This window comes from Ambystoma mexicanum, chromosome 8 (genome assembly GCF_040938575.1).
Source record: "Ambystoma mexicanum isolate Mex_15411 chromosome 8, UKY_AmexF1_1, whole genome shotgun sequence".
NCBI classification, from domain to species: domain Eukaryota; kingdom Metazoa; phylum Chordata; class Amphibia; order Caudata; family Ambystomatidae; genus Ambystoma; species Ambystoma mexicanum.
The window spans coordinates 838,546,619-838,567,820 of NC_090929.1; the positions used below are offsets into that span (position 1 = coordinate 838,546,619).

The window sequence follows — 21,202 nt, forward strand, 5'->3', positions numbered from 1 at the left end:
GCCCTTGACATCTCCATTCACCTGGTCCTTCGATGGCTGGAATCCTTATCTTTATAATCCGGAGTTACATGCCTCCGTCTGATGGAATGCTGGTGGGCAATTCTGGTTCACGAAGATTTTGATCTAACATTCTTCCTTCAGACCCTAAATGGCTCTCTGCCATTATCTCTTTCATGGTCTTGTCTCTTGCACCGAGTAAAATTTGAGGGCTTTCTTTGTCTGGAGATGCCAATATGGGGTGTCTTCTTGGAGGCTTGAATTCCATCTGGTCAAACCCCAGCAGTCTCAGACAACACGCTTCCTCCATCAAGAGCTGGCTAATCAGGGGCGTTGATGGATAAAGGGCCACTCTGTCCATTCTGGGTTCGTCAAAGAATTCCACTGTCACCAAGTCGTCTGAGTTAAGGAGTCGCAGGCTTGGAACTTGATGGAATAGGCGAACCACGCCTATTCAGACCATCGTCTCATGGCTCCATCCTAGCTAGCAACAGCCCACCCTGGCATGTTGATTCAATCAGTGGAGTGGCCCATCTTGCTTACTCCTTTCGTTGTAAGTTTTCCTAGGTTGGGATGCTTTACTTTGTGGTCCTTCAACAACTGCTTCCTTTGCTCGCGGAACCTTTAATGGAGAAGTTGGGTACGTTTTGACACTATGCGATGAGATTTGTCGTTGGGTTCCGGCACCACCTCTGCTTATCCCTTGGATCTACTTCTTTGCTCATTGTTGGTATTTTGTCTGGACCCCTATTTGTCTTTTGTTTTCACTCTTCTGTTAACTCATGATGGTTGTTCAGTGCTGTTGTTAGAGGGCTTGTTTTTTCTTGTAGATGGTTCTAGCTAATAGGCCGGTTGTTCTCTGGTTGCCCTTTTGCCCTTCAAAACGGGCAACAAGCTTGGTTGCCTAACTGTAGGTCTATCCTCTATACTGGCAGTTAGCTCGTCCTTCCAGCTGATGCAGGGGTTCCTCATTTTTAATGTAGATGTTCATGTATGTCCTATGGCTAGGCTCTTTACCCCGCTATCCATAGAGGGCTGAGTAGGTCCACTCAGCTTTTTGCTCCAAGTCGGGTTTGCAGTTGCGCTATTGGCAGTTTCCAACTCGCCCATAATGAGGTCCTCAGAGCCTAGTCCCTCATCAAAGTCTGCAATATCGCCCAGCTCTTGGTCGGATATAGAATATGTTGACAGATCACATAGATCGATTGAGTCGATTTCATCGTGATCCTCAGTAATCTTCGAGGGTTCCTGGGCCATCGATAGTTTTGTTTTCATTTTCAAGATTATCCTGGTGTTCTCTTGTAAACACTTAGAGGTCTCTGGTTGATTCTATGTTTGTGGTTTTGGCACGTTAATTCTTTTTACAAAAGCACGTCTTCCACTTGGCCTTAGTTTTGCGGGGGCTTTCACATTCTTGGTTTTTGTTGTGGGCTTCTTCTCGCAGGGCTTTAACATGACCCTTGTTGGTTTTTGTTGTGGGTCGATCATACTCTCCAAAGGCTGTGGTAAATTATTTCTGCTTTTCGCTACTTGTTTTTTTACAAAAATGGGGCATATTTTTTGTTGTGATGGTAATGGTTTGTTTTCAGGGTTAACAACTTGAATCTTATCGATCGTCACCTCAATTTCCTGGGTGTTGGTTTCAAGAGGCAGGTCAGGAGCCAATTCTTGGCTTTTTTCAACTCTAGACATAGGCTTCTCGTCGTGGAGAGTCCAAGAGGTTTGGCATTTTAAATTGCATTACCAAAGGTGGATTCAAGCTTGGAAGCACGCTGTCAGAGAGCTGGATGTCAGGCCCATCGAATATCCTCGATGCTCTCCTACTCTGCTTCTCTTTAATGATAGGATCCAGTATAGTTTCAGGAAGTTCAGCTACTTTTGCTGTGTTGTTCACCATGCTATTTTGAATGCCTGTTACAAATCCTTCCACAAATATTGCCTTCGAATGTAACATTGCTAACATTGTTGTCTGGTCTCCTAGCTGATCGCCTATATGCTCATAGAGTTTCATAAATTGACTCATTATGGATGTCAAGGTTGCAATTGTTTGGAAGTCCATCTCCCTTGGGCAGCTACTACATCTTGCACCTTGAACCGTTGTCAATCCGACCATATCTGTTTGAGTAGAGGCTTGATTCATGCTCCCTCTTCCTCCATCATCTAGATTCAGCCGAATCCAGTCTGGTTCTTTTATATGGACCATTTAAATTCACCCTGTTTGGCCTTGAGGGTAAAGAACTGGGTGCAGGTAAGGCATCCTTGAGATGGTGAAAGGGTGATTGATTTTGAATAACGGCACCCTTTGACCCACCACTGGCCGAACCCTGAGTACCCAAGGTAGCATGATTTTCTCCTTGATTTCCTCTTTGATGTTTTTGAGCTGAGGTTTCTATGTTATCTTGTTGAGCTGATTGGCCAACTCGTAGGGTACTTTGCAATAACAAATAGTCAGGGATTTCTTCTGTTATCCGTGATTTATCTGACAAATGCATTTGAGGGAAGATTTGGGTATTATCTATATGAAAAGACACTTTGCTCTAGGTCGAGGATGTGAGCAAGCTTCCTAGGCTTCCAAATATTTTTTTCCGTGTAGCTGGGGTAAACCGTCATCTTCGCTCGAAGGTTAGGGTCTTTAGTCTTAAGCTGGTCACCCCCACTTCCCCATATATGGGGCTGACCATTCATTCGGAAATCGTTCATTCCCAGACCCTCAGTGCTTCTAGGCAGCAGTTGACTCAGTGTTTGTGGCTGCAAAGGCACTTTGTACAAAGCCAAGTTGGGGGCGGGTTGGGTGGTTTTCAACATAACATCATTAGATTTAGTCAAGGAAGTCTCACTGGAAACATTTGTCAGCTGGTTAATATGTTGCTTTGTCTGGATGGACTCCCCCTTCAATGGAGCCCACCCTTCTAATATTACTTCTTCGATTAAGTCTGTCCCATTTCAGGAACTGCAGGGTAGTAGTCTTGGAACCCCGTATGAGTCTGGCTCAAGATCTGTGCTGATAGTGATTTGGCACCACCCCCAGCTGCAGCCTCAGAACTCTCCATGTACGCTGCTGTGCTGGTGCCGATTTGTACATCCACAATGAAAGGGGGCGGATGAGGGGAAGGTAACAAAAGCCCCAGGAAAAGCAACGCGACTTCCCTCTTCCGTTTGGGTCCTTGGAATGTCCTGTTTGGCTCGATCAGAGCCCACGCTGACTGTTCCGGGAAGCAGCAGGATTCTTGCATATCAGAGCTGGCTCCCGCGGGCGGTGTTTCATTTACGTCAAGCTGAGTTGCTGGATCCACTACCGCTGGCACTGCCACAGCGACAGGTTTTGCCGTCCCCAACGGATCCTCAGCCGGCACCTCCCACATTCTATTGCAGCCTCAGCTAGCAATACAGCTCCTGCTAGTAAAGTGGCGAGGTTACGAGGTAATAGAGTGACTGGGCCGTACACCGTGCACCCTTCACACAGTCACTCTGACTCCACTCTGTCTCGGCTCCGCCGGCAAGGACGTTTTAGAAGGCACGCAGATAACACGTGAAAAACAGCAATGGTAGACAGACTGCAGCACCTCCATGCAGCACACAGTGTCACTATTCACAAATCACAAGGTCTAACCCTAGATCAAGCAGTGATTGACATTCACGTCTGCGTACACTCAATGGCCTATTCCTCGTTAACTTTGATGCAGAGTCTATGCTAACAAAGTCCTGGGTGTTAGTGTTAGCAGTGCACGGTGGTGGTGTGAGTTCTAGTTGCTTAGCTTACTATAACTGGAGAATTTCTGAGGTTTTTCAGTTTTACTTGTAACCATGACGTCCCTTTAACAACGTTTTTTTCATTGAATTTCATAGGTTTTTATTAGTGCAACTTAACCATAACGTCCCTTTAACAACATTGTTTTATGAATTTGATGGGTTTTTACCAGTGCATGCTAATTTCCTCCAACTTACTAATATAATATTTACCTCAATATACCAATATTTCTGTCCAATTTACTAAGTTTTATCTTAAAACTCTGCCATTTCCCACCTCCTAGCATCATTTTTAATACTTCTATACACTTTTTGCAACTTTTTCTACTGTTTTTGCATCCGACGATGTTCGTGAACGTATGATGTCGTCGCGGACCTTCCGGACAGTGTTACATGGCCATGCGCTCGCTCGCAGCATGATGACGTGTTCCCGAACGAGTCCACACTTCGCGATTGGGTCTGTGCTTCGGTAACAGTTTGGAACTGCACTTTCTACTGATCTAGGAACTTTCAAGCTCAAAATGTCCCTCTTCACAGCTCCTAGACCTGTTCTGACTCATTATCCACTAACAATTTGGTAAACAGCACATACTTGGAGGAATATTAGCAAAACCGCTATTAATCTTAATAATGGCACCAGCCATTGCCATCCCTCCTCCCCAAGATTCATCACCACCACCAGTTGCTGGAGGACCTATACAACAACAAAAAAGCGCAGTACTTCCAAAGACAATGAAGAGCCCCAAGAAAATGAGGTAGAGGAAGTGCCTACCTCTAGCATTAAGAGAGAATCATGGGTGTGGCAGTTCTTTACAATTGTTGGGAATGTACCAAACACTAAAGCTACCAAAGTGAAATGCACTGAGCAGTTGTGGACTACCTGGACAGTACTCCTATGGGACCACCTCCATGCATCGCCACACCCAATCCAACCACTGCAATGCTCTCAGAAAGGCAGTTCCTTTCTTAGCAAATAGTAGGCTGTCTTCCTCCACCTCATCTTCCACAACCAGTACTATAACCACACAGCTTACTTCTGTGGGACACAAAATTCCATCAACTACCATGCAAGCGATAGAAGAGGCTGTTGATACATGTCTTTTGAAGACAACAGGACTCTGAGTATACTGCAACACACCACTCTGCAGGGGGTAGCATTTTCAAAGTGCTTTTGAAGCTGTAATCAAAGACCATGAGAAACACTGCCCCCTACCTTAGATGTTACACATGTGCAACATCTTCCCCTGTCCACCTGCAGCCCCACATTTGTGGTTGGTGCCTCTTCTCTCATTTTCCACCCCACTTACTCTCCTGCAAAGAAAAGAATAAAAGAAACGACAAAAAAAGGTTCCTTTAGGAACCACCTTTCACAGTAAAAAAATAGCACAAAAAAAAATAATCTTATAGACTCTAGAATCTACTGTAAATTTGTAAATAAAGTAGATAGACTCAATACGATTCTATCACCCTAAGTTCAAAAGCCCTCTTGGCACAGATTACGTTAGCCCGCCCATAATGCTAACATCACTATGTGTTCAAAATAAGCTCCACCTATTTCAATGACTTTAGTGGACAGCATAACCAAACGTACACTGTCATCACCAATGTCATAAGGTTATCTAATGCAAAACAAAGAACTTAAGCGCACACATCTACAACAAATGCAAAACTTTTCTTTCTTTGTACAAAAATGATAGTAACATTTTATTTTGAAGGAAACAACAATACTCGCGACCTTAACAAGTATTTTTCATTTTGACACAACGAAAAAACATTCAGTGTATTCCAAGAAAGCGTGGCTAACTTTTTCAAATACAGTTCATAACTGCCAAACTTTGTATCATTCTCATTTTCAGTAAAACTGTCAACAGTGATCTTCTAATGCCAAATTCGATCATCGATTCATTTAATGCAAGTCTTTGCGTTCTTCACCAAAAATTATCTTCCACTTTACTCTGTCCAATCTGGCATTTACTTGCCTTTATTGTCAGATTGACCTTTCCAAGAGCCTGCAAAACATATCTCAGGTGGTCCACATGTTCTTCCCAGGAATTGCTGAACACTGCTATGTCATCCAAGTATGCCATGCAGAAGTCTCCTCCATCCCATTCAGAACCTGGTTTACCATCCTTTGAAATGTAGCAGGTGCATTTTTCAATCCAAAAGGCATAACCTTAAACTGGTATAAGCCAACTGGGGTAGAAAATGCAGTTTTCTCCTTGGCATGGTCTGTCAGGGCTATTTGCCAATAGCCTGACGTCAAGTCAAATATGCTGAGGAACTTGGCTGCACCAAGTCTATCCACCAACTCATCTGTCCTTGGCAAAGGGTGGGCATCAGTCTTAGTGACTGCATTAAGAGCTCTGTAATCCACACAGAATCTAAGTTCTTTAGATCCTGCCTTTGGTACTAACACAACTGGGCTAGACCATAGACTAGTAGAGGGCTCTATCACCCCGAGATCAAGCATCTTGTTGACCTCACCTTTGATGTGGGTTCTTACATTCGCTGACATTCGATAACCTCTGCTTTTGACTGGCAGATAGTCACCAGTGAGTATGTCATGCTGTCCCCAAGGGGTCAAGCCTGGTGAAAGTGAGAACAGAGAGGCAAACTGATTTAACATAGATTTGCACTCTTCCTGTTGCTCAGGTGTCAGATTTGAAGAGAGATTTACTCCTTCAATGTTTTCGTCTAAAGGTAAGCCTCTGAGGAGATCAGGAAGAGCTTCACTCTCTTCTTCTTCCTCTGTTGATGCTAGAAGCAAAGCTCCTACATCAGGTCTGGAGACATACGCTTTTAGTCTGTTGGTGTGGAAGACTGTTGGAGCCTCCTTGGGATTGCCCAAGTCCACCAGATAGTTGACCTCTCCAAGTTTACCCACAACTTTGAAGGGTCCCATCCATTTGTCTTGCAAGGCCCTCTGCCTTGTTGGAATCATAACGAGAACTAGCTGGTCCTGAGTAAACTCAACCATGTTAGGCTTTTGGTCATGCCAGTGCTTGACCAATGCTTGTCCTGCTTTCAAGTTATCACTTGCTTCTGCCATCATTTGTGACATTCTCCTTCGGAGACCTATCACATAGTCAGTTACTCTCCAACCCCTTTCTTGATCAGGGCCAATGGACCTCTGACCGGATGACCATAAAGATGTTCAAAGGGAGAATAACCTACTCCCTCCTGAGGGACTTCTCTATAAGCAAAGAGAAGGCATGGCAGTAGAAGGTCCCACTTTCTTTTAAGGGGGTCCTCTAAAGCACCTATCATGCTCTTCATGGTCCTGCTGAACCTTTCAACCTGCCCATTTGTCTGAGGGTGGTATGCGATTGAAAACTTGTAAGTAACTCCGCAGGTTTTCCACATGGCTTTCATGTAGTGGGACATACAATTCGACCCCCTTTCAGAGATTACTTCCTTAGGAAACCCAACCCTGGTAAAAATACCAAGGAGGGCCTTAGCCACAGCCGGAGCTGTAACAGTCCTCATAGGAATTGCCTCAGGGTATCTAGTAGCATGGTCGACTACAACAAGTATAAACCTGTTGCCTGAGGAAGCTGGAGGATCAAGGGGACCAACAATGTTAATCCCTACTCTCTCAAATGGGACTCCCACTACAGGGAGAGGCACTAAAGGTGCCACATTCTGGAAGCCAACCTTACCAGAAGTCTGGCAGGTGTGGCAGCTCCTGCAGTATTTATCTACTTCAGCCCCCATCTTTGGCCAATAAAAGTAGAGTGAGAGCCTTTCCTTAGTCTTCTTGAAACTCAAGTGACCAGCCAAAGGAATCTCATTGGCTAACTGCAAGAACTGTGGACTGTTCTCTTGGGGTACTACAAGTCGTTTGTTGTTCCCAGGTGCAGACTCTGTTGGTTCACTGTAGAAGAGGCCATCTACCCAGTGTAACCTATATTTCCCCAGGCTCTTGCCCCTCAGCCTGAGCATCTGCCTGGTGGCGAAGACCTTCCAGAGTTGGACATTCTCTCTGTCCCTTACTGAGGTCTGCCCTGTTGGGTCCACCTTCTGCCAGTAAAGACTGCAGCTCAGGATGGTCAACAGGATCCAGATCTCCAATGAGTTCCTGGCCTTCCACTAGCTCTTTTTCAGAGTCTAGTTCAACCACACAGGGTTGTACCTCCCTCTCAGCCTCAGCTGGAAGAGGAGTTACTGGTGTAACTTTGGACAACCTAGGGGAAGTCCTTGTTGGCTGCACTGGAGTGCTGGCTGTGAGGTTCTTTTTAGAAGTTTTGGGTTTCCCTTTTCCTTCTAGTTTCTTAGAGACAGCAGCTGACATCTCCAGTGGATCAGGAGTGATCTCTTTCTTCATCATCTCCTTGGGAGTACTTCTCATGGTTCTCTCCCTTGCAGGTCTGCTGAGCTCCTGTAACCTTTTACTAGGAGGTCTGGGGGTATGTGACACTACTCCAAGAGTTTTCAATTCATTACCCAGCAGAACCCTTCCTGGCACCTCACTTTGTATGCTGACAGGTATCTTCACAGTCATGTCATTACACTTGATGAGAACTGGTAATTGGGGAAGCATCTGCACAGGCACTCCAGCTAACTTGGTGAGGTGTTTGGGTGCCTTAGCAACATCCTCAGCCTGGAAAAACAATTTGTCCACCACAGTTATGCTGGCCCCAGTGTCCCTAATGGCAGGAGTCTCCTGACCATTCACCTGGACACTGTCCTTATAATACTCTTTAGTATTATCTGGGATAGAATTATAGACATCTAAGTTCTGTTGTTCCCACAAACTCAGAGACACGAAAGACACACTGGCTGAGACTCCAATGGGTTCATCAGCAAGTAATAGAAAGTTTACACTTGCCATTTGTACTTCCTCCTTTGGAGCGAAGGCTAAGGAGACAAGCTGGACCCCTGAAGGTTTACCCTTACATCTGGGATCTTCTTTAACATGGTCAGTAGAGCCACAAACAAAGCATTTACCAAATGCTTTCTGGAATGGTGGCTTGTTCTGACCTCCTTCTGGTTTGGCACCAGGAGGTACAGTAGCCTGATTTGGTTTCCCTTGTGGCTTACCCTTTTGGTTTTGTTTGGTGCCCTCTTTGGAATTGGAATTATTAGAATTCTCTTTGGAGTCCTTTATTGGCTGTTTTCCCTCATCCTTTTTCTGAGTAGCCCCATAATACTTGTGAGTGGCCCTGTTGGCAACCCACAAGTCAGCAGCCTTAGCTAACTTCCTGGAATATAATTCCTTTGAATCAGCCAAGTGCTGTCTGAGCTTGGGAGAGCAGGCATCATAAATTGACTCCAACATTACAAGATTCTTCATTCCTTCATGCGTGTTAACTCTGTAACCCTTAATCCATCCCTTTTCAAACTTTCACTCAGCCAGGTAGCCCAAGGGGTACCATCATGCTTTTTGAGGGTCCTAAACCTCTTAAGGTACTGAGAAGGGGTCTTCCCAAATCTAGCTATCAAAGCTAGTTTCACACATTCATAATCCTTCTTATCCACATCCCCCAACTCCATTACCACATCAGTTACAACAGGGGGAAGCCTAGAGAACAACCAGGGAAGTAACTCATTCCCTGTGATGTCCTGGAGCCCATGATTATACTCAAACATTTTTAACCAATCCAACACATCCAACTTAGGTTCATACATACCCACTAATTCCTTAGGCATCCAGGGTCTTTTGGGACTGGAACTCCTAGAGGAACCAGAGGAGAAGCATTTTCCACAGACAACTTCTTCATTTCTAGTTCATGATTAAGCTCTATTTCTCTGAGTCTTAACTCAGCTTGCTTCTGCTCAACCTGGGCATTCATTCTTCTGAACTCTAGCTCTTGGTTTCTTTTACATTGAACAATAAAACATTTGTACTCTAATTCAAGCTTCATTTTTTCAAGTTCAAAATAAGCAGGGTTACATGTAGGACCTGGTATAGGCCCAGTAGGTACAGTAGGTAAGGCAGACAGAGGCTCAGGGTGGCTAACTTCATTAGGTTCACTTTCCTCTTCTGACTCATTATCAAGACTTTGATTCAGATCAATACCATCACTGTTTTCTACATTTGCTGGGGGGGTAGATTCCTCTGTACCACCCAGACTTTGGATTTCTAACAATCTTTCTATAAGTTCCATTTTCTTGCCCTTCTCAGAGAGATTATTATGTCTACACAATACTTTTAAGCAATCAGCAGTTTTGGCAGACAATGGGCCTCATTACACAGTAGGCGGAGAACCATGGCGCTAGTAGCGCCATGGTTCATGCCGGTAAAATACTGGCACGCCTTGGTGGAAAGGGGAATTACCGCCCCATTCCAAGGTTGGTGGGGCGGTAATTCCCCCTTCCACCATTGCCCTTCCCCATTCCCATTTTTGCCCCATAGGGCTCTATGGGAATGGGGAAGGCGCTAATTACGGTACCGCAAATTGCGGTACCGTAATTAGCTCCACTGGTCCCTTTGCGGGTTGGTTTTTAACGCCTGCAGAAAGCAGGCGTTAAATTCCCCAACCTGCAAAGGGACCTCGTAGTAAGGCGGTAAGGATTTACCGGTACCGGTAAAATACCGGTACCGGTAAACCCTTACCGCCTACCGTGTAATGAGGCCCATAGATTCTAGGGTATAACTCTCCATAGCAGACATAATTGGAAAATCAGCTTTTTAGTGCTAAGCTCTGTGGTTAGTTGTCCTAAAGTGTTCAAAAAGCACTCTAAAGTGTATACTCAATACAAATCCCACTGCTGTACACCAGTGTTAGGCAGAAACCTGTGCAGTTCCCTCTGGGAACACTGTAAAAGATTTAAGACTACAGGTGTTTGGCAGTAAACCCACTTGGTAGCAGTCTGTACCACACAGATTCACTTGGTAGCTGTGGCTGAGCAGTCAGACTTCCCTCAAGAAGAGTTAGGCAGTATACAGAGTATTCACAATAGGTCAAAAGAACACAGTAGAACAAGTAAACACTGACCAGAGCTTGGTGTAAAAGAGATACAATTATTTATTTAAAAACCACATCTAGAAAAACACACAGGCACTAATAGTAAGCAATTCAAAAACACGGTCACTAAAAGATATACACTCCCTTAGAAGAATTTCAGACAAGTCTTAAGTAAAGCCCCACTTATTTTCAGACAGCGGTGAGCGCTTAACACAGATGGCACTCTAATAATTTGTTTTTAAAAGGAGAGAAAAGCACAGTATAATATGAAACAGATCCCAACACTTTCATAAGAACAAAACAAGAGAGGAAGGCAAGTAAAACCGTGAAGTTAGAGTTCAGAAGGCCAGATCCACTTTAAGAGGATCAGAACGAAATGTGTCGAAGGTCACACGGTTGAAGTGCACAAGAGTCTTGCAAAGGTTCAAAAAGAGTTGGACCAAAAGAAAGGGACCAGTTAGAAGGTCAAGGCAGCCAGCCCAGTCCAGAAGGTTAAGGGATTATTATTACCTTGTAGCAATCTTTAGAAAGGGAGGCCTGGCAGACACGGTACCTTAAGGTGGTGAGAATACTCCAACGGGGGCAGTTGTTCCTGGCAGCGGATGCAAGTCAGTGCTTCGTCCAGGGGAAGAGAGGATCTCATCGGGGAGGAAGACAGGAGTCCATTGCACTGCCAGGGAAGAAACCAGCCGCAGAGTTCTCAGGTAAAAGGAGTGGTCCTTGTATTCGCGGTCCAGTGGTAAGTGGCTATCTGGTTGCCGGGGTGCTTGGCATGGGCAATTCGACAACAAGACGGCCTGGGATGCGAAGAGAAGAAGGTAAACTGGTTGTGCCCACCAGTCAGGGGAAGAAGCCTCTCCAGCCGGGAGATCTTCTCTGTCGTCGGGAAGTGGTGAGTTGGTTCCACAGGGCTCCACCGGTGGTGTTGTCGTGGTAGGTTGGCTCAGCTTAACCCTCGTCGGATTCTCAGGTCCTGTGGCGACTTCTGAAGTTCCAGTCCCCAAAGCCCTGCTTTTATGCAGCACACCCCCATTCACTCAGCCTAGCTGTCAATCAAACATGCTAAGTGGTGAGCCGGCCGGCTCACCACTTGGGCCAATCACACAAGAGTGCGACTTGAGTTACCAAGGTAACTCAGTCCAGGGTGCCTAAACCCCCTCCCACCCCCTCTGTGGTACCCAGACAGAGTGGCACCACTTTTAGAGGCTTCTGTGGAGAAGCCCGCCAAAAAGTGGAACAAAGGGCTCGACCTGGGTTGGAGTCACAGAAGAGAACACAAACACCATTTTAGAATCGAGTCCTGGCAAAAAATACCAACCGGCGAATTAATATTAAATAAATAAACCGGCGGTATGTTCAAGGCTATGAGAATTAAATAATTAAAGTTGGTAGCCTCGAACAATGGGAAAATCCCATAGGGATATATTTGCGGTCGAATATAAAAAGTTGTATCCACTGCCACCAGCCAAAACTCGATCAGGGGGGACGGAGACGTGCCCCCTCGACTAACAGACCCCGGGGCAATCACATTGCCCCGACCAGTACGTCCACAATAGGATGGTTCGTACTGGTTTCTGTTCATAATTTGGGACTAGTAAAGCCAATGGTGACTTTACATGCCCTGGGAGACAGTAGTCAGTCCTAGGGTATGGAGTCTATGGTGGGGTGTCACTATGACACCCCTGTGTTACTGCACGGAGGGTGTTGTGTAACACACATAGAAAAAACACATGAGACCCTATGGAGTAAAGGACCCCATAGCCCATAAAACAAATTAACAGTCAAAGGAACACCATAAATCATGTCCAAGAGTGGGAGAAAAAGAGTCTCACTCTTGGCAGGAGAAAAAAACAAACTCCAGAAATCCAGCAAAGCTGCTGGGGGACTCACTAGGTTAGGAAATTCAGCCTAAAGAGAGAATTCACCATAACACCAACAAATAATGTACGCACATGGCACTCCATTACAGAGGAGAAATGAGAGCTTTAAAATTGAAAAAGCAACACTTTGACATCCACATGTTTCTAGAACCTACACCTCCCATGTAGCTTCTTGTTACTGCAAACGCAAAAAAACAGATTGTTGCCTGGCGGCTGTCCCAGATGATTGTTATTACATATCTGTGGTTAATAATTATTGTCCAAATATTGTTGAAAACGCCATTGGCCAGTCGGATGTACCCGTGAGATATGCACATCTGGATTATATAACTGTATAAAATGTAGAAGGCAAAAACATATTTCAGTAACCACTTTACAGTTAAATATACACAGTACATTCTTATTTTGCCTTTACATTTCAGTGACATTTCACACGTACAATGTCTATTCCATACCTCAAAATGAACATTCATCTGTCAGGATGTTCATCGTATGGCACACAGTACACTTTCAATCCACACTTCAAAAATCTTATTCAAAATCTTGCTCACATTGCGTTTTGCGAAACCATTCTTCCGATGTAGCGGAGTACCAACCACTTGAATACACAGTTTTCCAAAAAAGAAACTTTACTTTCCAACATCAGCTTTCAATGTAGTGAATGTTATCATATCTTTGTGGATTTTTGACACATTTACTCAGTACTCAGTGAAATTCTTAGTGTAGTGTTTTCAAGGACACATAACAATGAGTACCGTTCACAGCGTGCCCCACAAGGGCAGTCCAGCACCGAAATGCTATGCAAACCTCCTTTGAACAAGAGTACCAACAGCAACCCCATACATGTGTTTCAGCCTTGTTGGGCCTCATCAGTGAGGTGGAGCTGTGTCTCTCTGAGCACAGGGATTTTTTCATGGCTTTTTTGTATTTTTTGTTGTTAACATTTTTTTCAAGTTTTGAAGTAAACTGAGCAACATTCTACTGAAGTATACTTTTTCTTTCAACCTCAAAACCGTAGGCATTCCGTTTTTGCTGTGCTTCCATCCATTTTCTTTTCACCTGCTGCAAACATTATTTCTATATTTACAAAAAGTGCTTCAAAGTGTTTTGAATATTTCCCAAAAAAAGCTGATTATCAGCATCAGTCAGGTGTACTCAATCTCTGCAGAAAATATTGACAGTCAGTGACATACATGCATACTTGCTAGCTAACATTCTCTTTTCTAATCTGTACATGCTTCTTGGCTTCTCAATTTCCTCTGCATTCTAGGACTTGTAGTGCACCATTTCTAATGCAAATACTGCAACCACAACTCCCACAATACAACCAAAAGAACCATTCTTTAATAAGCAAGTACACATTACAGTACATTCCGTTCACAAGTATGCATGTACTAACAACATAACAAACCTTCACACAAGTGCCACTTGAAAGTGTTCTCCAAATATTTTCAATATCCATTTTGTTTTTGTTGAAAACAATTATGCACAGTACTGCTATAAAGTCACAAACCCAGCCTCCCAAAAATGACAACTTTTTAAACACTCAGCATTTTCCATTTTCACTTTCTTCCTGCGGCTCCATGGGGCATACTATCACAGAACCAGCAAACCCATTAGCAACGCTTCCTGTGCTCCCATGTCCCCATTCCCATACAGTGCTACGCAACTCCACAGAAACAGGCACTAACATTTTCCGCTACCTGACTTTCCAGGCCAACATAACCTGTAATGTGATGGTGCCACTGGGAAGCTTGCTGGCGAACAATGATTAGCAATATGGGGCCACCCATCTGCAGCAACAGCAGGGTTACCACCATAATCGTAATCAGTTCAAATGTTACTAACTCTTCTTCCCAACAACTCCTCCTACATTGCAAAATAATGTTGTGTTGTACTCAAATTACTTCACCATTACCATACATACCGACTAATTTTCTTCTTTCGCAATTACAGTGAAGAACAACCTCCTGGAAGAGAACAACTTACCTCCTAGAAGACAACAACCTGAAGAAAAATATTCTTCACATCCTACAAAGTAAGTGTACTAGTGTAGTAGTTTTGTTTCTGTTACTCATGCAGTACAGTGTAGCCACATACTAGCCTAAAAAATTCCTTCCAAACTAACAACATTTACTTCACTCTTATTCATTGTACCTCAGTAGGTACAATCTTTGTATTCTCATCTGAATACCATTAGTGTAATACTATTATTGAGAAAACGTCATAATGTCCTTACTTATTCATGCATACTAGCACTCTTACGCACTAACCCAAGCCCTTCAGACATCTACACACACAGCTTCTTTTATAACCTTCCCAACCAGAACTAGCAACCCATTGCAAAATCACACAGCCCTCTATTTATATCTATCCTCATATTCACACACTCATTCACAATGCACGCAAATATATTCCACAACTTTCAAGCCCTCACATTCTGTTTTTCTCCAACAGAGAGAACAGAATGCCTTCTAAAAAGCAACTCTGTAGAAAACAAAGAGATAATAGAGCAGATCAAAATAAATGCATGCAAAATACTCATTCACCTCTAGCAGAATTTATAGCAAATGTTCAAACAAAACTGCTAATACAGTCAGTCAACATAACTGAACCAGCTATCACTAAAAAAGCTAGGGCCCCTCTTCCAAAAAGTAACAATAAAAACAAATGTACGAAGAAGTATAAAACTGCTAATAACGCTACCACTATATCTACCAATGTTAACATAGCCACAGTTAAGCATTCCAAAAAATGTATTTTACAAAATATTGGCCACCGTAGACTACTTAAAATTCTTAGAAAAACAGCAGAAAAGTCACACTCGACCCTTAAAAACTATCGCAGACAACTAATCCTGGAAGCTCTCATTGACTTTGCAATGCTCCTCAAAAGAAAATTGTTTATATTAATTTTAACCAGATTGAAACCACTAACAAAATTAATCAGTAAACTACAAAATGTACTTCTAAACATGTGCAATGTCAAAATAGATACATGTGCAGGTGAATGATTTCACACAAGCAGTACAGAACCACATTTTAATGAAGAGGCTTATAAACAAGAGCAGAAAAACTCAATTGCAATACATAGTAGTGGCCGAGGCTATGAAATGCTAGGCAACACCATTATGGCACAAGAAACCCTTATTGAAGAAATGTACCCAACAAACTTGCAAACAACCAATCAACTGTTCCTTCCACCCAACCAATCCATCCAGTCTACAAATGGGCATGCACCTCAATGTCTAACGTACAGAAACAATCCTTCAAATCTTTACAACAATTCCTCAATCACTATGTAAAAGTAAAAGACAGAATTAGAATAAAACCTTTACAAACCACAGACTCCTGTCCAGTGCGCAATTACACTGGACTGCAAAGACATTCATTAGCCTGCATTTCAGGACCTGCTTGCAAAAACACCTTCCACCACATCAAAATATTAGCAGCACACCTTTCCACTATGCAGAATCTTCTCCAGAGGTTGTACATGCAAAACGTCCTGCTTTACAACAATATTAAAACATTTTAATAACATTCTATTACATAGGACAGCCAAAGAACTCCTTCAGCAAATAGACCACATCCAAAGTAAATATTTTGGAGGTGAAGATCTCTTAGAAAATTCAGTAACTATGGAGAACGTTAGCATCACCCTTCCAAATGCCAATCTTATAATAAACACATACAAAAAAGAAATAGCAAAGTTTTAAAAGCACATCCGCTGAAACCAAGTATGTGTGTGTTGTCGCATAACTTTTTATAAAAAGAGCACAAAAACTGTAGATATGATTTAAAAAATAGAAGACAATGAGGAATCACAATGATTCCAATTAGCTCTCTATCGCATAACAGAAAACAAATACAAAATAACGGACCCCTCAGTACTTTGCAAATACTGTAATACAACGCTTGCTAATAACCAAATACCTTCACAGGCTATCACTAATAACTTGGAAATATTCCCACTTCCCAAACCTCTCCAGCAGCTTAATGTGTATGAGAGCATTATAATTCAAACAGTACACCCATTTCAAGCTATAATACACCTTCAACCCAAAACAGCCAAATTGCCTCTTTCTGAATTACTAAAAGGCATTTGTGGCAAAGTAGTTTATTTGCCATTAGATCTTAACAAATATGTAGAAACTCCAGGAGTGCATCAGCCAATATATCACTCTTTGATTATTCTAGTTAATGGTGTACCAACGAAGTACAAATAAAATTGGAAACAACTAGTAGACTTAAACAAAGTTAGAAAAGCCCTACAATATCTAAAAAAAAAGCAATGACTACTATGAAGATATGAACATTGAACAGAACCTAAGAGAAACCACCCAAATAATTCATGATTCCTCACCAACTAGCCAATTTGAACTTGTGGATCCTATTACGGCATCCAATATTTTAGACCAGCATACAATTCGTCCACTACACTCCAAAGACACCATAGACAATGCATTAGAATGTAATGCATTAGAAACATATGAAATGCGTCAAGCCAAAGGACCTCGAATCAACATATAGGAGGAAAGTGTGGAAGCACACGCTTTTCCTTTACTCTTTTCTACAGGGGAAGGGGGAAGATATGATGAAAGATACACACAAATAGCATGAGAATATCGCTCTTTACGGATGTATTCTGAATACCCCAGATTCAGACAAAATGTTGAATACATATTCCACCTCGTGTTTGAAAGTGAACTAGCAACTCTATGTAATGGAGTTGCACACACATTGAAAACAGATTCCAGTTTTATAAACATGTCTGCTACCCAACTACTTCAAAAGATAAAAGACAAATATGAAGTTTTGTAGTCAATTATCACAAATCCCACATAGTTTGTCACTTTAAGTTGTGCAGAATATGCATGGGATGACTTGCACGTCTTTCTACGCATAGCAAACCAAAACAAAGAAGGGATAGACATAAAAACACCAGGATAACTCTGCTCTCTTGACCCTGTAAATGTATCAAGATACTTTCACCACCGCTTTATTGCCATGCTGCACTTTATCTGAGAAGTGGAACACTTTTGCTGGAGAAAAGAATATCAATCCGGAGGAGCACCACACATCCACAGGCTTTTGTGGATAAAAGGTGCTCCTACATTGGTCATGACAGTGATGCCACTGTTTTGCAGGTTATTCACAAATACATAAGCTGCAACATCCCTTCAGAAACCACACATAGAGAGCTACACACACACATTTTACGCTTCCAAAAACATAAGTGTGGCAAATACTACTGACGTAGATATAGAAACAAAGGTAAATACTAAACCAAATGCCGCTTTGGTTTCCCTAGACCAGTATCAGCAAAAGGACAAGTGAACATCTTCATGTCTTCTGTTAGACACAGTGTGAAAGGCAAATCACCTAAAAACGCATACTGCATTAAAAGAACCACAGCTTCAAAGTACATCAATGATTACAATGCAATCATTGCCCTCTTGTGGAATGCAAACATAGATATACAATATATTGCAGACAATTCCACTGCTGTTGCAAGATATGCCACAGCCTATCTAACCAAAGCTGAGAAAACAGAGCTAAGAGACCTCTGGGATGACATTTCATCTGACAAAACACTGTCACAAAAATTGTACAGCTTTGGCATAAAAATGCTCTCCCATAGAGAATGTGGATGCTACGAAGCTGCAGACTGTTTAACAGTCACAGTCTTATGTGGCAAATCTGAACACATAGTATGGCTAAGCCTTGGTCCAGCTGCATCCAGAAAAAGAGTGCAGAAATTGTACCAAGACAAAGAAACAATAGCCAAAAATGATCCCAACAGCCAGGACATTTTCAAAAACAATGTATTAGACACATACTACACAAACAGAAGTACTGTATTGGAAAATGTGCCTATAACACATAGCCCAATATTTCTCTTGCAAGAATAATGTTAAACCTGGTGAAAAAAGTGGAAATTATGTGGTCTCAACTTGTGAAGGAAGCCTCTTCAAACGTACCAAACCGAGCCTAATTAATCATATGAAGCTTTCATTTAAAACTCCTCAACATAGAGAACTTGACTAGATGTCTCCACTCCAACTTTTTAAACCATGGAGAAAAGAAGAAGATGTATTAGGCACCCATGACTCATTTGAAGCTACATTCTATGCACATGAAAGCAGTATAACAAATGTCAATTTCAAACAATACAAAAACATGTTGGACATGTTGGACAATGAATGTCAACAAGAAGAAGTTCAAGCACAACTAAATGAAGACACTCCTGAGGGCAGTCAACCTTCTGTTACAGGAAGCCAAGAACCACTAGTAGAGCTACTGATAGACAGTGAAGCGGAATTAGCCATGACTGAAGTAGAAAACTCCATGTATCAAATGGGCAAACAGAGGAAAACTTGGCACTGCTGAAATCGCAACTAATTGATGAGCAATTTAGCCTTTTCCTAGAAGTGACTAAAGAAATTGAACATGGTTTGCAGTATGAAAGTAAAACGTGTAGCTGTCAAAATTATAAACCTGTACTTCTCTATGAAAGTGGTGAAGCTGATTCTGGAAAAAGATTCTTAATAAAAATCATTAGCAATTTCCTACAAAAGGTAACAAAAAACAACATTTCAGCTGTTGTAAAAGCCCCCACAGGTTTTGCTGCCTACAACATAGGAGGTGTTACCTTACAGTGACTGCTGATCCTTCCAGTAGAACACCAAAACAAATTAGAGTACTACAAACTATCAACAGAAGCTGCTACAGAACTACACAGAATTCTGAAGCAAATGAAAATGCTCCTAATAGTTCAGGTAAGCATGGTCTCCAAACTAATGTTGGCTTTAATTCACCTCAGATTACAAGAAGTCCTTAAAACGGACTACGAAGAGCTCTTTGGAGGAAAACATGTTATTGTTTTTGGAGATCGCCTACAATTAACACCAGTGAAAGGTGAACCGATTTTTGAAACCTTAGGAGACAAACAGTGCCACAACAAACTTGGCAGCATAGGAAATGTAAATCTCTGCCAACATTTCCAGTATAGTGAACTAACTCAAAACATGAGTCAGTCTGCAGACCTCACCTATGCTAACATTTTAAAAAGCATTAGGACTGGTCTTTTCTCTAAAAATGCACCATCTATCTTAAATAGTAGACTCATCCAAGAGCTATATGGGTATGACACATCTGCTCCTGATGTCATGGAACAATTAGCACTAAAACATGTAAAATGCATGTCCGTAATGCCAACCGTAGCAAGCTGTATGCAATTAAATGAGACAATGTTAAAAAAGAAATGCAACCAATAGTGCCTGTTAGCTCCACAGACAAACTGGAAGTGCACAGCATGACACTCCCTATGTGTCAACAAGCAACAGCATGACTAGATAGCTTAGAAAAATGTGTCTCCAACACAGCTCATTTGGAGAAAATGTAAACATTGTGTTTAAACTGCAGAGTAATTCTGAAACATAACCTTGACGTGGAGCAAGGATTAGTCAATGGAGCAATTGGTAAAGTTTTTGGCTTCCAAACATATCCACATGACAACAACATTCAGTTTGTCAACATCCACTTTGACAAACCTTCAGAAGTTAAAAGGATAGGACGAACAACAGCACAATTCCTTCTTTTCAAAGACATGTATGTATGCAGAGAACAATTCTCTCTGTCTCTTGCATATGCAGTCACTATTCACAAATCACATGATCTAACCCTATATCAGGCATTGGTTGACATTGGCAGCACATCCTTTAAAGAAGGTATGAGTTATGTAGCGCTGTCACATCTATGTACACTTGAAGGACTATTTCTATTTTTTTATGCAAACAAATCCAAGGCTGACCTGCCTTGCATCATAGAGTACAACAGACTACGCACACTCTACACACCCCCACCACAATATGTACCCAGTTCCTGAAGAAGGTAAACGTTTTAATAGAAAATTAATGCAAACAGAACTTATAAGAGGTCTCCCAACACTACCACCAACGAAATTAAAAACAACTTCTACTCCATTAAGTAGTACAACCACAAAACTATCTAGTGCAAACGCAAGTGCATATCCATCAGCAGAAACAAAGAGAAATATGTCTTCTAAAAAAATAAGGGGAGGTCCAGCAAATGACACAGAGACAGAACTCTCCGGTCCATTTAAATTTTCCAACACAATTGGTGTAAATTGCTATGCAAATGTAGCAATCAATCTTCTGTACCAATTGCCACCAAATGTTCAAAACATTTACTTGAACGGCTCAGACCAGTTGTGTTTGCAAATGCTCGTCCTTCATAGAAATGCAACAAATAATCCTGACAACACTTACAGTGTCTCAGGAATAAGGCAATAATTGGACTACTGTGCAGGAATGGTAACATTCACCATAAACACACAGGAAGATCCATAAGAATTTCTAATGTACGTAATGCAAGTACTAGAAAGCAAAAAATATACCTATACATGAAATGTTCCAGATTTGATACACATGGAAGCATACATGCACTTTCTGCAACCATGTTGCACAAGAGCACGCCCTAATGAATGATTTGTGTATGTATCTATACCTAATTGTGAATCCATTCCATTTCATCAGCTGCTGCAAAATGCAAATCATGCCATATTATGCACTGTTTGCAATTCAGACAATTGTTCCACCTTACACATAAAATCACATAGCCAATATGTAATAGTAATGCTTTGAAGGTA

At 42.1% G+C, this 21,202-nt stretch overlaps 1 protein-coding gene across 8 annotated transcripts in view; it reads left to right on the forward strand.

Annotated features, from left to right (window-relative positions):
- The window catches only part of LOC138472502 (uncharacterized), a 215,835-nt gene that overhangs the window by 108,365 nt on the left and 86,268 nt on the right, over positions 1-21,202 (forward strand). For 4 of the 8 annotated variants that reach the window (XR_011268620.1, XR_011268621.1, XR_011268619.1 and 1 more), the window contains one exon: positions 14,489-14,570. The exons of the other annotated variants lie outside the window; for them this stretch is intronic. The gene's annotated coding sequence lies outside the window, so the exon portion shown is untranslated. The remainder of the gene's footprint in view (positions 1-14,488; positions 14,571-21,202) is intronic. 8 annotated transcript variants of the gene reach the window in all.